The sequence below is a fragment of the Brienomyrus brachyistius genome, chromosome 10 (genome assembly GCF_023856365.1).
Source record: "Brienomyrus brachyistius isolate T26 chromosome 10, BBRACH_0.4, whole genome shotgun sequence".
Lineage (NCBI taxonomy): Eukaryota > Metazoa > Chordata > Actinopteri > Osteoglossiformes > Mormyridae > Brienomyrus > Brienomyrus brachyistius.
In genome coordinates, this window is record NC_064542.1 from 2984366 (window position 1) to 3000112 (window position 15747).

At 40.9% G+C, this 15747-nt stretch overlaps 2 protein-coding genes across 21 annotated transcripts in view; both read left to right on the plus strand.

Moving 5' to 3' along the window:
* The window catches only part of LOC125750555 (protocadherin alpha-C2-like), a 186409-nt gene that overhangs the window by 163403 nt on the left and 7259 nt on the right, over positions 1–15747 (plus strand). The window lies entirely within an intron of this gene.
* Positions 1–15747, plus strand: part of LOC125750551 (protocadherin alpha-C2-like) — a 138026-nt gene that overhangs the window by 95321 nt on the left and 26958 nt on the right. The gene's annotated exons all lie outside the window — the stretch shown is intronic.

Sequence of the window (15747 nt, forward strand, 5' to 3'; positions counted from 1 at the left end):
AATACCTTAAATTTGGCCCTGATGTCTGATAGTGTTAAAGTACTCATTCAGTGTTAAAGTACTCATTCAGTGGTAAAGTACTCATTCAGTGGCAAAGTACTCATTTTTCCCTCATTAAATTTAATCAATTGAAAATTCATTATTACAAAATTTCAATTTCAATTAACTGACTTACCTAACTGAGTACCAAAACCTGTCAAATTTGACATGACTTTTTCTGGTAATGTAGGACTTTATCTGGGACTAAGTTTCTAATTTCCATCTGTATTTCAGTGACCCTTCATGAAAACTAGTGATTACAGTATGGAACAATAACTGCTTTTTAATCCATCCATCCTTTTTTCCCCCACTGCTTACCTAGTGCCAGGGTGGAGATAAGACTTATTTTATCCCAAATATATACAAGGGCATTATGTGCAGAGTGTTGCATGTAATGTTTGCTCACTTATTTCTAGGTCACTTCATATGTCCAAGGTCGGGGGTTTGTGTCCCATCTCTGCTCCTACAGCCTAAGAACATGCAGTTAGGCTACTTGGCATCCCGAAAAATCCCGAGCATGATTGAAGTGTGTCTGTATGTGCCCTGTGATGAACTGGTGACCTGTCCATGCTGCACCCAAACTCGTCCCCCATGATGACTGGGACAGGCTCCAGCCCCCATCCCTGCTCTGGGTAAAGTGAGGATGAATGGATTTTTCATTTAACCCGGGTTATTTTCTCCTGAGAAGAAACACTGCCTTTGTCTTAATTACCGGCTGTAATTCTCCATCAAAGATAATCTCCCTTGGCTTTAATCAGGCTCGCTATGGTGCTGTTCATGTTAAGAGGGTGCAGCCAGCAACGCGGAAGATCTGCACTGCACACTTACCCACAGTGACTGCCTTTAGTGTCATAGATTTGTTCCTTTGTTTGTTTGCACATAAAGCTCCAGACCAGCTTCTTTAAAAAAAGAGTGTTTATTAGCCAGCTGAATAGACACCCAAACTAGTGCCCCCACCATTAGCTAATTTGATTCTACTTTCCATTTCAGGTGACATAATAATAAAACATCCTTGCATTTACAATTCAAGTAGTTTATATTGTTTATGCACCTCTTTAAAGGTAAAATGCAGCATTTATATCACATGGGGGGGGGGCTGTGGCTCAGTGGACTAAGGCTCTGTGCCTGTGATCTAAAGGCTGCCAGTTCAAGCCTTTGCCCACCCTTTGCATCTCTGCATGTCCTTGAGCAAGGCCTTCACCCCCCCCCCCCCAGCTCTCTGGGCACCCCAACAGGTGGCTGCCCCTCACAGTCAAGCTTGTTCTCACCTACAGAGAGCGAGCTGGGGCAGGCATGAAGAGAATTTCCATAGAGTATCAATTATCATTAAATTAATGATGCAGAACGCACTGATCGAATGATTACTACACAATAGATAAGCTACAGTACAATTGCCACACAACAGAGCTAAAGGGGAAGACTGATTCATAGAGGTATTTTCTACAACCATCCTGTATCACTTAGCATTAGCTTTTCTTGTTAATGAGATACTTGAAAATATCATCTCAGACAGAAAATATTTGTGCTGGAATCAAGGCCTGTATGCCTTTTTTAAGGAATGTAAATATAATATTGACAAATGCGATTATGGTAAGAAAACTAAAACATATTTTTTTCTTTTTGTTAATGTATTAGAAATGTTTTCATTGCCTCTCTGATGGGAAAATAACTTTGCTTGGCAGTTCTTTCTTTAAAAATTAAATACATTTTTACAAAAGATGTAAGTATTTTCAGGTTTGTAATTTTAATGCTGATAATAATTACTTCGTGATTTTATTTAAGCGATTAAGGAAGCAAATACTCCTTATTATTACGGGTCTTTTTGACTTTAACATAGAATGTGTTCAAAACGTATGGTTTTATATATAAAAACATGAGCAGTTTTTTAAAGAAATATATTCTTTATGCTGGTATGAATTACATTCTGTGAAAAACCTAGGATTTGAAACTGAATCAATAGGGTTCAAATACTTAACATTTCAAGTAAATCAAGTAAGGGCATGTGGCAGAATTATTATTAGCTGTGATATATAATTCTTGAATTAAAGAGAATGGTCTACATATTAATTGTAGGAAATTAATATACTTTGATGCAAAATTATCAACTGTTTATTATCAAAATAGATGATCATTGAAAGTTATTATTATTGTTGATTTTGCAATAGTGTAATCAAATTTCTCTTTGCTTGCTGATACTTTGTTTCTACTGTCAAATGCAGAATATTCTCTCATGACAAATGACCCATTGTGTGGCATTTGAACAATGCTTTGGTGGGATGTGTATGGATTTTGTGTCACACTAGCAGCTGCTGTTTTTTTTATTGTCTTTTACAATAATGCGCAGTTCACTGATGGTTAATTTTTAGGGCCACAGTCAGATTTTTAAGTACTGCAGAAAGCAGACAATAAAATTTCCAATAAAAGTGGAAATTTTGGGCAATTACTGTTCAGGGCTCTCATATGTGTAATTAAATCTTGTTAGTTTAAATTTAAAATTGATAATTGTTATTTTGAGCAGCATCTTTTGTTGTTGTATTCATTTGCTCTGTCCCCTTTTCACTTCTTTGAAAACGTGAATTTGTTGTTTATTTTTAGGTCCTTGCTAACTAAATATAAAATCCTTTTGCTGTTAATGCATTCATCTTCCACGTCACAGGCTTCACCTTTTCTTTCGTTGACTTGCAAGTGACACGTGGAAGTGACTTGGATTCACATGAAGTCTGTGAATCTGAGAGCTCTGCCTCATGATACACTGTGCAACCAATAAGTCTAGCATATGGTAATTCTGGGTAGTAGTTTATGACTCTGCAGGCAAATGTTCCTGTCTTATCGCTATGCTTCTGTGAAAGTGTATGTGTTCCTGTCCGTCATGTTTAAAGTTTGCAACATACATACATACTTACTGCTGAATTTGGACAAGCAGGTATAATTTATCTTCTTCTACATTTAAATATTTAAGAAAGACATTTTATTACTAAATTAGAAAGTCTTAAATATAAATCATGAAAGAAAGAAACAGTTACTATTAGTAAACTGCATGTTTGGCATTGAACTAGCACTGCCCCTAGTGGTTCCTTTTTGCATATACCAGAGCGCTTTCCGACATAATGGTGCTGAACTTTGTGGAGCTGTCCACTGTCCTGAAACTTCGCAGATTTTATGCACAAAGAAAACATATTAATTTATTAATCTATTAATCTATTATCAATCTAAGGCAAATCATTTTACTGAATGCTAGCTGCGTTAATATCTTACATGTTAACATCATAGGAACACGATATGTACACCCACACTTATATAATATTGTATTTATATTAGGTTCATAGGAAATATGTGGAAAATATGTATGTTCTCCTCATGTGTTTGTGGGTTTCCTCCATCTTTCCAAAAATACAGTACCTACATGTGTGTGAGTGTAATTGATTGTGAGTTTGCACAATAGACTGATATTTTCTTCATTGTCTTTCCTGCTTTGTCCCCTGCATTTCCTGGGATAGACTCCAGGCTATTAATAATGGTAATAATAAGTTAGCTAACTTAAGTTACAGGGGATATTTGTATAGAAATTACAAACCAAAAGCCAAACATGGAATATTAATCTGCAGATGTTTATGGTTTTTTTGAGTAATATATTTAAAAATATCTGTTGACTTTTATAATGTATGCAGTTATTTTGGATATTTGGAGCAAATCGTCAGCCATGTTTTTTATATATGAACGTTATAAATGCATATCGTAATTACTATACTATGTACATATATACTGATACTGACTAACACTTTATGCCTCAAACCTATATGAACAATAGACCTGTGTGTTAATAGGAAAATGTAGTATTATATGATATAACTTAATAAACTGTTGGCAAATTTATATAAGTTTTAAGAAGGGAAGCAACTAGCAAGTTTTTCTGCTGCTATTAGTCCAAATGCTGCTGTTTTTGCTGTTATATTCCACGGCTTCATTAGTTCTCTAACTTCCATTAACATTGCTTAACCGTTTCCTATAAAATTAAAACTACTGCTATTGAAGTCATTTGAAATATCAAACAGTACATCAGCATGTAAAAATATCTAAATTGTCTAAAAACAGAATCTAGACCTGAGAGGTGATGTGTATCTTAGCAACTAAATATTGAATCATTTTAACTGTATTCAAGCTAAAAGAGTAAAGGCAAAAATATACAGTACTGTGCAAAAGTCTTATGTTTAAAGCTGTTTATCTGGGTAGCAAGTGTACTTTGGCTTAGAACGAAAAACACAGTTTAACATTAGAACATGTGCAAATTAAGAGTAACACAATAAAAACTAGTAATAATTTCTTTTGTTTTCTAAAAAGTTACTGATATCTAGTTGGATGGCTAGATGAACACCGCTTCAGTTGCCAAACTTCTCCTCAGGGGCACCTCAGCCGTTCCATGATTTTGTTAAATTTCACCAACAGCTCAATTAAATAATTAAATCTATTTAAGATTTGAGACTGACTAGCTGTGTGAGGTGTGTTAGGGGCCAAGTCAAAAAATACATGGCTGCACTGGACGGTTGCTGCAAATACTAGGATGATTTTAGCAGAGGTTCTGAAATGGCTAAGCTGAAATACTTTGCCAGGCATAATATCATAGTTTTACACCAACACGAGAATTATCTAAACATCATTTTCTTTGCCTGCCTAAGACTTTTGCACAGTACTGTAAATTAAGCTTCTGTTATTTAAAAAAAAAAAAATTGTTTAGATTTGCTTATAATGCATAGTGGAAATACACAGTTACATTAATTTAACCCTAATCCCATCCCATCCATTTTCTGAAACTGCTTGTCTTATTCAGGGTCGTGGGGGGCCCGGGGCCTATCCTGGAAGCTACAAGTACAAGGCAGGGAACAACATCAGGATGGGGGACCAGTGCATCGCAGGGCACAGTCACACACACCAGTCACTCACACACGCACATCTATGGGCGATTTGGTAACTCCAATTCACCTTATCACGTTTTTAGACTGTGGGGGGTAAATCAGCGTACCCTGAGGAAACTCCATGATGACACAAGGAGAACATGCAAACTCTATACACATGGAGCCATGGCAGAGACTCGAACCTGATCCCAGAGGTACGAGGCAACAGTGCTAAGTACTGTACCACCGTGCTGCCCCCCGGTGGCAGAACAACAGTACACAGGGCCCTGGGGCAAAAATGGAACATGCCCGCCCCCTTTTCGAATTCACACCTAGGGCCTGCCTACGCCAGTTGCAGCAGTTGCAGAAATTTAAATTCAAATACCGTACCCATCATGCACTGCAGAATAGTTTAGCAAATTCCACTGAAGAGCTTTTTTGTAAAATACACTCCTCAACAACATAGTTTGACTACAAAACATTACAATCTATTACATTTCAAAATAGTTTTAAGTATTTTACTGGATATTTTTTGTGTTTTAAACTCCCACCATAATGAGATTGTATGCATAAATTTGAGAAATATAAAAGTAGCATATTACAGGCTTGCATCGCATGTATGACATCAGCACCTTATTTCTTATGATTGTTTAGCGTACATATAATGTTTTAAGTGGGAGGGCAGTTCTTCATGGCAGCCAGTCCACTCCTGCCACCCCTTAATCCCAACTGAATATATTTATAAATCACTAAAATATGTACAGATATTTGTATGGCAATTTGCATTTTCTTCTCCCTCTGTTTTACTCAAGACATCTGCCGGTGTTTTGTGTTATAAACGCAACACTACATGTCATGGTGTGCAAAAAAGAGAATTAATGCAGTGACTTGCTGACCATCTTCCAGTTTCCATTACACGTTTGCATCTGCAAATTCTAAGCGTGCTGGTCCTGTGAGCCTCATACCGGTGAAGTAATAAAGCAGCAGCATTGTTTCTGCTGAACGCATGCAGTATTTTCTGCCTGACTGCCTTTCTTCTGAAGCTTCTTCTATCTCATGGGTACTCACCCTTGGAGAAGATAGCATTCTTCTGGGTGGTAATCCAAACCTGCTGTAGACCTTGTTCTTTTTCTAAATATTTATCTTCCTGAAAATTCTTCTTGTTTCTTGCTTGTTCTGTGGAGAACATACACACCAAGATGTGTGTTAGGATGTATTTGCAGCAGCAGAATGGAGCATTATGTAGTATTATCCAGTATTATGTCCTAACAGTTTCTCAATAACTCCTCCGTCTTTTGTTGCTGTCATTTATTGGTCTAGGTTATGAAACATTGGGTTCAAAAGCTGCAAGGATTCTTCTGAGGTGATTAATGATCACTGCCTCTTTAAAGATCCACTGAAATTGTGCTGTTCAAGAAATAATTAGCATTAACAGTTTAGATATTTAATGTGTGAGGCCACCAGTTTTGTGCGTTTTTATTTATTTAAATTGCTCGCACATTGAAATCGGGTCCAAGCTATATTAACTAAATTAATATAATAAGTTTAAAAAAACGCTGCTATTAAATAAATGTGGAAGTAAACAGTTGCTAGCTTTGTAAGGCAGGAGTAATGTTAGACGATTAATCTATTAATGAGCTGGACAAGGGTTATTACAGTGATAGCCGTAACCATTATTAAGCTCAATATGGACTGCAAATGCCATGGCAGTGCAAAGACTGAGCGTGAGCCAAATACTAAATAGCAGCACTGACACTGTTAGAAGGCTAAACATGAAAAGCTTGGTTTCTGAGGCCTGTTTTAGGAGGTGTGGGCTCCTCCAGGAGCTCTCTGTGAAAGTACTGGAATAGCATTCAACAACCCAGGCATTTATACAGCGATTAAGGAGCATCAGAAGTTCTATTCCATCTGTTTGTCTGGAGTGCCAGTTAATGAGTGTAGAAGCTGTTGTAGGAGCTTATAGTCAATGCTGTTCCTTTCTCTTCTCGCCTAGCACTCTTTGGACACACCCAGCGGTGCCCTGCACATCTAATGAAGAACAGCTGCAAGAAGCTGTATTAAAACACAACCCACTCCCATCCAGTGTACGTACAGAAATGCACAGCGTTCACGTTTCTGGCTTTCACTAAGCTGTTTTTGACATTCAGCAGATTGCGCTTTTGGGACATCAAACTCCTCAGGTGCATGGGTGATGCAGTTTATTTTGCAGCCAATTCAATTAGCAATCCCAACCAGCAGTCCAAAGAAATTATTACCTACGTTTTTGTCATCAGAGAAGCGATCTGGAGTTTGTGAAGTAACCCATTCAAGAATTGACAGTGTTAACCTGTTGAAAATGTGTTTTATTTTGGCCGTTAATCCAATCAGGCCCTGCAAATAACATTCATAATGAAACAGCGATGTACAAATTGAAATGCAGTGGATGTTGCCATGACAGTCAGTGGCATGCTGACACCTTAGAATTGTTTAGTGCTCACTGACTCTCCTCCAGGCAAAGAAACGTCATGGCATTTATGTCACTGTTGTTCACTGCCGGCCAATTGTAGGCATCACTGGATGAGAGTGAGTATGAATATTAATGCTTCATTGTTTGACTTTTCATTCTTAGTGCAGGTCAGAGTGATCCTTTAAAGGATCATCTGGCTTTACTGAATAAGGTCACTTTTCCAGCCCTGAGTGGGAGCTGATACATCTGCTGCGTCAACACTGCAAGCTCTTACCTTCTGTTCCACTTTAATTTTCTTGCCTGAGCAAACAAATACAGTTGGTGGCCTATCTATCATTTCTACCTCTTCGGCAATCACAGTCAGTAGCCCAGATGCTGTAGGCCTGTTTTCAGCTCGTTTAATTGTGAGTCTGTTAAAGCTAACTCTGGAATTTCAGATTTTGTTCTATTGCATTAAATGCTACATCTTCCATGAATCTAAAACAGTACTCTGGTTATATATTTCTATTTTTTCACCCTAGAATCAAGATAAAAGTTTGTTTCCAGAGGTTTATTAATATATAGCCTAAATTATTCTAAGCTATTTAGTAATATTGGGAAAATTACATTTTCCACAAAAAATCCATCAGATTAAACATGAGTCAATTACAGGAAGTGACCAGATACTTGATTTTTTTTGCATGACCCTTTTATAGTATTACCCATTTACAGAGAGTAGAGAGTTTTTTAGCAAAGCCTTTTCCCAGCTGTGACAGCTGTGTGACTTCTGCAGCCCAAATGCATTCTGGGGAGGGATTAGTGCCTGTGTGCTGAGCCTGATTGCATTCTTTAGCCCTCCAGTCCTCATTCTGTCTTACCTGCTGCCTGGACATTATGCTGAGCTCAGTCTCAGTCTCCACTGATTGTCCATCTAAGAATGACCTGCTCCCTTCAAATCACATGGGAATTTTGCCTGGTATCTTGTTCTGACACCGGCACATAATCCCTTACTGTCTGCCAATAAAAGTGTCACAGTAATGGGTTGTCCTTTCTGTCCTTTTGCAGTTTTCTCACCATACTCATGCACCCTTTCCTGTGATTATGGCCCTGGGGCAACCCCCAAAGTCACTGTTATTCTACTTTGCATGATCAAGTTATCTGTAAACCAGAAATTAAAATGGATTTATAGTGTTTACCTTGTTCTCCTATGACAACAAAGTGAAAGTCACAAGGCTTCAATGCTCAGAGATATAGAATTTTGGACATATGACCAGCAAATATAGTTAAAACATGAAAATGTTAATTGACTTTAAAAAAGCATTAAGGCTGTACAGTTTGAAAGTGTGCATATGCAGTGAATGTGATTCGCACACATTCACACACGACCTATTTCATACTCTTGATAACTCTTGTCGATGCAAAATCTTTATCCACATTACCAGTTGAAAGGTTTAAAACAGAAGAGGTGTGTGTGTGTGTGTGTGTGTGTTTGTTGGGACATAATTTTTTAAAACTTTGTATATAAATTATAAATACAGTGTTCAGGTCCACTCTCATGGAAGGGGGTAACTTAGACTTTTGAAATGATCATTTGATTGGAAGAGGAAAAGGCATTCTTTAGGAAAACAGGAATGTCCCTTACAGTATGTAAAATAACTTTATACAGGAGAGTACTGTATATGCTCAGGGTATCCAGAAACATACTACAGACCTGCTTACTTATAGCCTTACTGTACATTTACCGTACATTTTCATTGTAAGACTTGGCTTCCCCTCACTGTCCTCTAGCTTCTCTTTCACTATCCCCTCATCACCCGCCTACTATCTTGTCACTGTCTCCTTACCATCCAATCACTGCCCTTTCTCTTTTCTAACAATGTTTTCTGTCAGGACTACCCAATTCATTTAATACAGGGGTCTCCACCTCCGGTCCTGGAGAGCTACTATCACCAGCCACAGGTGTTCCTGGTATTTACCTGAAAGCAGGTGTGGCTCATCAGAAGCCAGGTAAGATAGAAACCCTACTGGACAGTATGTTTCCAGGACCAGAGTTTGAGACTCCTGATTTAATAACCTTGAAGAACCCAAGGATGCTTAGTCTATGGACACCAATAACGTTTCTGGACCAGACATACGAATAAGACGTTTCTTTTTTTCCCTAAATAATGCTATATATAGGGGTACATTAGGGAATTATTGTCTGCCTCTGAACCTTGGCATTTCTAGTGCCACTGCTATTTTGGTTACAGATGAAGCACTGCAGCAGGAGCTCTCAATTATATGTTTCACATTTCATCAGAGTTGTTTTATTTCTTATCTCAATATGCTACTAATGCATCTATTTCAGATATGACAGTATTAAGAATAAGCAATCATAAGCGGGTCCTTTGCATTTGTTGTAGTTCATTCTCATTACTAAAATGAGCATAGGTTAAAAAGTTAATTTGTCTTTTAAATAGTTAATATGATAGTAAATATTTGTTAGTATTTAATTAGTTAGTTGTCAGATCTTTGTTTCAGAAATGCTGAGCAGATATGCTGCAATGGACTGGACTGCCATGCCTTGTGCCTCATGCTGCATCTGGCTTGCATGACAGACCAACTAAGGACTGGATAAGCAGTTGGAGCAGGAATGGATGGATAAACAAATAATGGACACTAAAAATAGGCAGAACATCACAATTTGCCTAAGGCAACCTTTGCCCAAGAAAGAAGCCTAATTATGCATGAACCACCTCCATCTGGTGGCACAATCTTTAGTCTTCTCTGTCTTTGCTGTTTTTACACTGTCCCTAGTGTGTGTCTATAGTGTCCTCATGCTGTCCCTGTACTGAGTCACAGTGTTCTCATACTAGACTGTCCCTCACTATTGCTGTGATGGCTTCTAATACTCTCCCTGCACCTGCACCATCCTACACTGCTCCTCCATCATCCCCGCTACACCCTCGCACTGCCTCCATATTCCTCCTGGACCATTCTACACTGCTCCTGCGTCATCCCCACTACACCCTCACACTGCCTCGATACTCCTGCTGCACCATCCTACACTGCTCCTCCCTCATCCCCACTACACCCTCACACTGCCTCCATACTCCCCCTGCACCGTCCTACACAGCTCTGACATCATCCCCACTATGCCCCCACACTGTCCCAATTTTCTCCCTTCACCATTCCACACAGCTCTGACATCATCTCCACTATGCCCCCGCACTGTCCCAATATTTTTCATGCACCATCCTACACTGCTCCTCCATCATCCCCACTACGCCCTCACACTGCCTCCATACTCCCCCTGCACCATCCTACACTACTCCTACATCATCCCCACTATGCCCTCACACTGTCCTTGCATTGAACCCCCTGTCCTCGCGTGCCTGGCTATGCGCAGCCCCGGCTGGCTTAGTAGAGCTTCCTAGTGTTTGTCTCAGATGGAGTGCTGACACAGTTTTCCCATCAGCCCCGTCCTCCCAGGATTTGCTGCTCTCTGGTCTGCATTAGAAATGCTCAGCTGTGTCTTTACAGGGAGAGTGTGGGTGAAAGTGTTAGAGAAGCCTATCGCTGCTGTTGCAGTACCAGTTTGCGCCTTTAGAGGTTGATATTAGCTTCTCTAGACATTACCCCTGTCCTGCAGATCGCTCCTGATGTTTTTCCTAGGTGTGTAATAGCTGACGGAAGTATCTCTACAGAAGAATATTTTTGAGACACAAAGGAACTTACAAAGCAATAATTCCTCCACACATTCAGCAATATGTCAGGTATGAAAGGGTATCGAATGCAGTAAATGCTAGTAAACTGTAATTTAAATCTGAAATGGATTACTTCTATTTTTTGCGTAACTTTTCTACCTGAACTGTCTGTGTGTGTGCTTATGTGAGTGTGTTTAGGATATCTACATCAGTTTTGTGTTTGTAATTTAGTGATGTAGTATTGTAGTAGTATTTCAGCATTTATTAAAATATGACACTTATTGTCATATTACAGTGTTTTTTTCTATCTGAGCTTTTGGGCATATGAACTTGCATTTTGATGTATGAATATACATATATAACATATATTTACATAGATTTAATGAGCATATTTGTGTGTGCATTGTGGAAGAATGTCATGAATGTGAGTGGGTGTGAAAGAATCTATTGCAGTGTGAGTGTGTGTGTGTGTGTGTGTGTGAGAGAGAGAGAGGGAGAGAGAGAGGGAGGGAGAGAGAAGCAGTGAGTCTTCAGCAGAGTGTAAATTGACATCCCATAAGTGTAAGAGCTATGAGACTATAATTAAATATAGAAGTATTATTCACTGAGACTTAAAGACTGTGAGTGAATGTAGGAAGTGTGAGATGTGCGATTGATCTGAGAGCCAGTGAGGCCACACTCCGTCCCTGTGGGCCACAACATTCACCAGCAGCTAATGCTGAGGTTCAAGCTCCCCTATTAATGAGCACAGTGACCAGCACAGCAGACACTCATCTCTGAATCTTTTGTGTGGCCCAAGAGAGGTCTGGCTGTGACCTAAATGGCTCCATAACTGTTAGACCACAGCATCGGCTATATATTTAAATCTCTTCACAGGAGATGTGGAAATGCTTATTTTCATGGTTGTCACCTTGTACCCTGAAGGGAGGCTTCTTTAAGGTACGTAATGTGAATTGCGCAAGTGAAATATCAAACATTTTTCTTTCTAAATCTATAAGTCATCTGAAAGTTAATCTAGGATAATCATGATATTAATAACGCTAATAATCCATCCATCAATCTTCTACAACCACTTATCCGATGCATAGTCATGGTACGAGGCTGGGGCATATTTCCGGAAGCATAGATCCCAAAATACAGGGGATGCCCTGCATATGATTCCAGCCTCTCACTTCTCATTTCCGAGATTCTTAGTTAATATTCATATGCCGTCATGGAAGAGACTAAACCAAGATGGGTTTGCATTGGCTTCCAAAAATAGGAGAGAGAGAGGAAAGGGGGAAATGTGAGATATTATAATTACAGGAGTCTGGGAAGGTTACAGCGAATGTATCTATGTTTAAACAAGAACAAACACATCGCTGACCTCACAAGTAGGCTATTTATTCTTTGCCTACAAATTTGGGAGTACACGAACGGCTTCTAAAGTGTTGAAGCCAGGCCTGTCCTTTTCTAGTCACAGTGCTGCACATCCCAGACAGACAGCAGATGAAGTGGAGAGCTGCAGCAGGTAGGTCTAGCGCTGTGAGTCTGTAGGTGGAAGTGATGAGATCTAGATGGCTGGATTTCCATGAATACATGCAGTCCCACGGAGGCGTTGGCTAAATGTCACACTGCTTCCGTCCCTCTGCCTTCCGCGCAGACGTACGAGGCACTCGTCCAGCATGCACATTCACATTCTGCGCCATAAATGAGATGGGCTGTCGGTGTCCAAATCAGCAGGTCGTCCAGTCAGAACACAGTTGCCGAGTTGCTGACACTCAATAAGTTTAACAAGTTGGGCAACTTCAATAATGTATGTGACTCTACCACTAACAGTATCCCATACAATTGATCGCAGTAATTATACCACTGAACATGACCATTAATTATTATCCATCTAACGTCACAGGTTCTCAGAAACTGAAACACCACTCACACACAGGATGAAGAATAAGTACCAGTTTGGGGAGGGTTTTAGGTCGTCACCCCCTGTGCACAGCAAGGGCGGCAGGTTTTCTGAATGTGAATTAGGTAACATTGCCCCTCCCTGCTCAGCGTATAATTTGAGTACATCCTGCAGCTCATGTTCCAGCCCTGCCTGTAGCTCTGGCTCTGCTTTCTCCAAATACCACTTTCTCTGCTTTCCTGTCTCCTGCCAGGGCGTGAAATCCATTTGACTGTCTGCTAGGCATGCATGTATCTCAGTGGCGATGGCTCACCTTGGCTGAATGTGGCACTGTTTGCCTTCAGCTGACCGCACCTTGGAGTGTGCAGTGTGATTATAGGTCAACAGGTGCACCAATAGGGTGACGGATTTCAAACAACTCTGAATTTTCAATTCCACTACTGAGTTCTTTAAGCAGCAATTTGCTATTGATAAATCTAACCTTAGATTATTGATAAATCTAACCATAACTATCTTACATATGTCACCAAAAATATGAAAGATGTTTAAATAATGGGATAATTATAAATGCTGTTAGTGTAAATTGTTTTAAGCAAATTTTATTTCAAACAGCCTCACACTGTCCCCATACTCCCCCTGCACTACCGTACGCTACATCATCCACACTACACATGGGCGTCGCCGTCATTAAATCTGAATTGAATCTTAATGTCTCCCTCACATTTCATAATTATTCGTTTGGACCCCCCCCCCCATTTAACATAAAATATTAGTTTTATGCCATTGTGTCCCCCCCACATTCAAAATGCTTCTGATGGCCCTACCACTACACCCCCACACTGTCCCGATAACCCCCCTGCACTACCCTACAATGCTCCATCATCTCCACTACAACACACTCTCCCCATACTCCCCCTGCACCATGCTACATTGCTCCTACATCATCCGCACTATGCCCTCACACTGTCCCCCTACTCCCCCGCACCATCCTACACTGCTCCTACATCATCCCCTCTATGCTCCCACACTGTCCCCATTCTCCTCCCGCACCATGCTACACTGCTCCTACATCATCCCCTCTATGCCCCCACACTGTCCCCATACTCCCCCTGCACCATCCTACACTGCTCCTACATCATCCCCACTACACCCCCACACTGTCCCCATACTCCCACTGCACCATCCTACACTGCTCCTACATCATCCCCACTACACCCCCACACTGTCCCCATACTCCCACTGCACCATCCTACACTGCTCCTACATCATCCCCACTACACCCCCACACTGTCCCCATACTCCCACTGCACCATCCTACACTGCTCCTACATCATCCCCACTACACCCCCACACTCTCCCCATACTCCCCCTGCACCATGCTACATTGCTCCTACATCATCCGCACTATGCCCTCACACTGTCCCCCTACTCCCCCGCACCATCCTACACTGCTCCTACATCATCCCCTCTATGCCCCCACACTGTCCCCATACTCCCCCTGCACCATCCTACACTGCTCCTACATCATCCCCACTACACCCCCACACTGTCCCCATACTCCCACTGCACCATCCTACACTGCTCCTACATCATCCCCACTACACCCCCACACTGTCCCCATACTCCCACTGCACCATCCTACACTGCTCCTACATCATCCCCACTACACCCCCACACTGTCCCCATACTCCCCCTGCACCATCCTACACTGCTCCTACATCATCCCCACTACACCCCCACACTGTCCCCATACTCCCACTGCACCATCCTACACTGCTCCTACATCATCCCCACTACACCCCCACACTGTCCCCATACTCCCACTGCACCATCCTACACTGCTCCTACATCATCCCCACTACACCCCCACACTGTCCCCATACTCCCACTGCACCATCCTACACTGCTCCTACATCATCCCCACTACACCCCCACACTGTCCCCATACTCCCACTGCACCATCCTACACTGCTTCTACATCATCCCCACTACACCCCCACACTGTCCCCATACTCCCACTGCACCATCCTACACTGCTCCTACATTATCCCCACTACACCCCTACACTGTCCCAATACTCCCCCTGCAAGATCCTACACACATTTAATCGACAGTGTGACTTTTAGTTGGATGGAAGAAGGAAAGAATGATTCAGGTTATAAGTTCTAGTCTCCATCACCTGTGATCACAGACCTGCACCTTGTCTTGGTTGATTTGACATTTAAATGCTAATGCACTACTGAGGCTGGCATTTATTACAAAGAAGTGAAAGATTAATTCACACGAACGTGGACACGGAGCTGGCATGCGTTTACTGTTGGTTATATGGTGATACTCCTACTAACTGCAGCTAATGCTTAGGGTCATGAGAGAGGTTATGGGAGCACAGAACTGGAGGGTTTAATGGCTATGTGATATTCTCTAAATCATTAGCTTGCAGTGGCTGTGATCTAGCTTTTGCTGCTGTGGTACTTTTTTATTGATTCATAAAAAGTTGCTGCTCTGCTTTTATTAGAGTGCCATATCTATAAACCCTGAATTCAGCTCCAAGTAGAAATAATATTATATGTACACAATAGCCTGGTGAAATTATATATTTTGTCATCTTTTAACCACTTATCCTGGTCTGGGACATGGGAGGCCTGGAGCCTAGCCAGGGCATAAAGCTGGTGTACACCCAGGAAGGGATTAACCTTTTGTCATTTTACACTTTTATTATTTTTATTGAAAATATCACTATCAGATATATGTTACCTATAGGAGTGCAAAGCTAAACTAGCCATATAAGGTTATGCCATATTATTGTTACTGCACCATCCT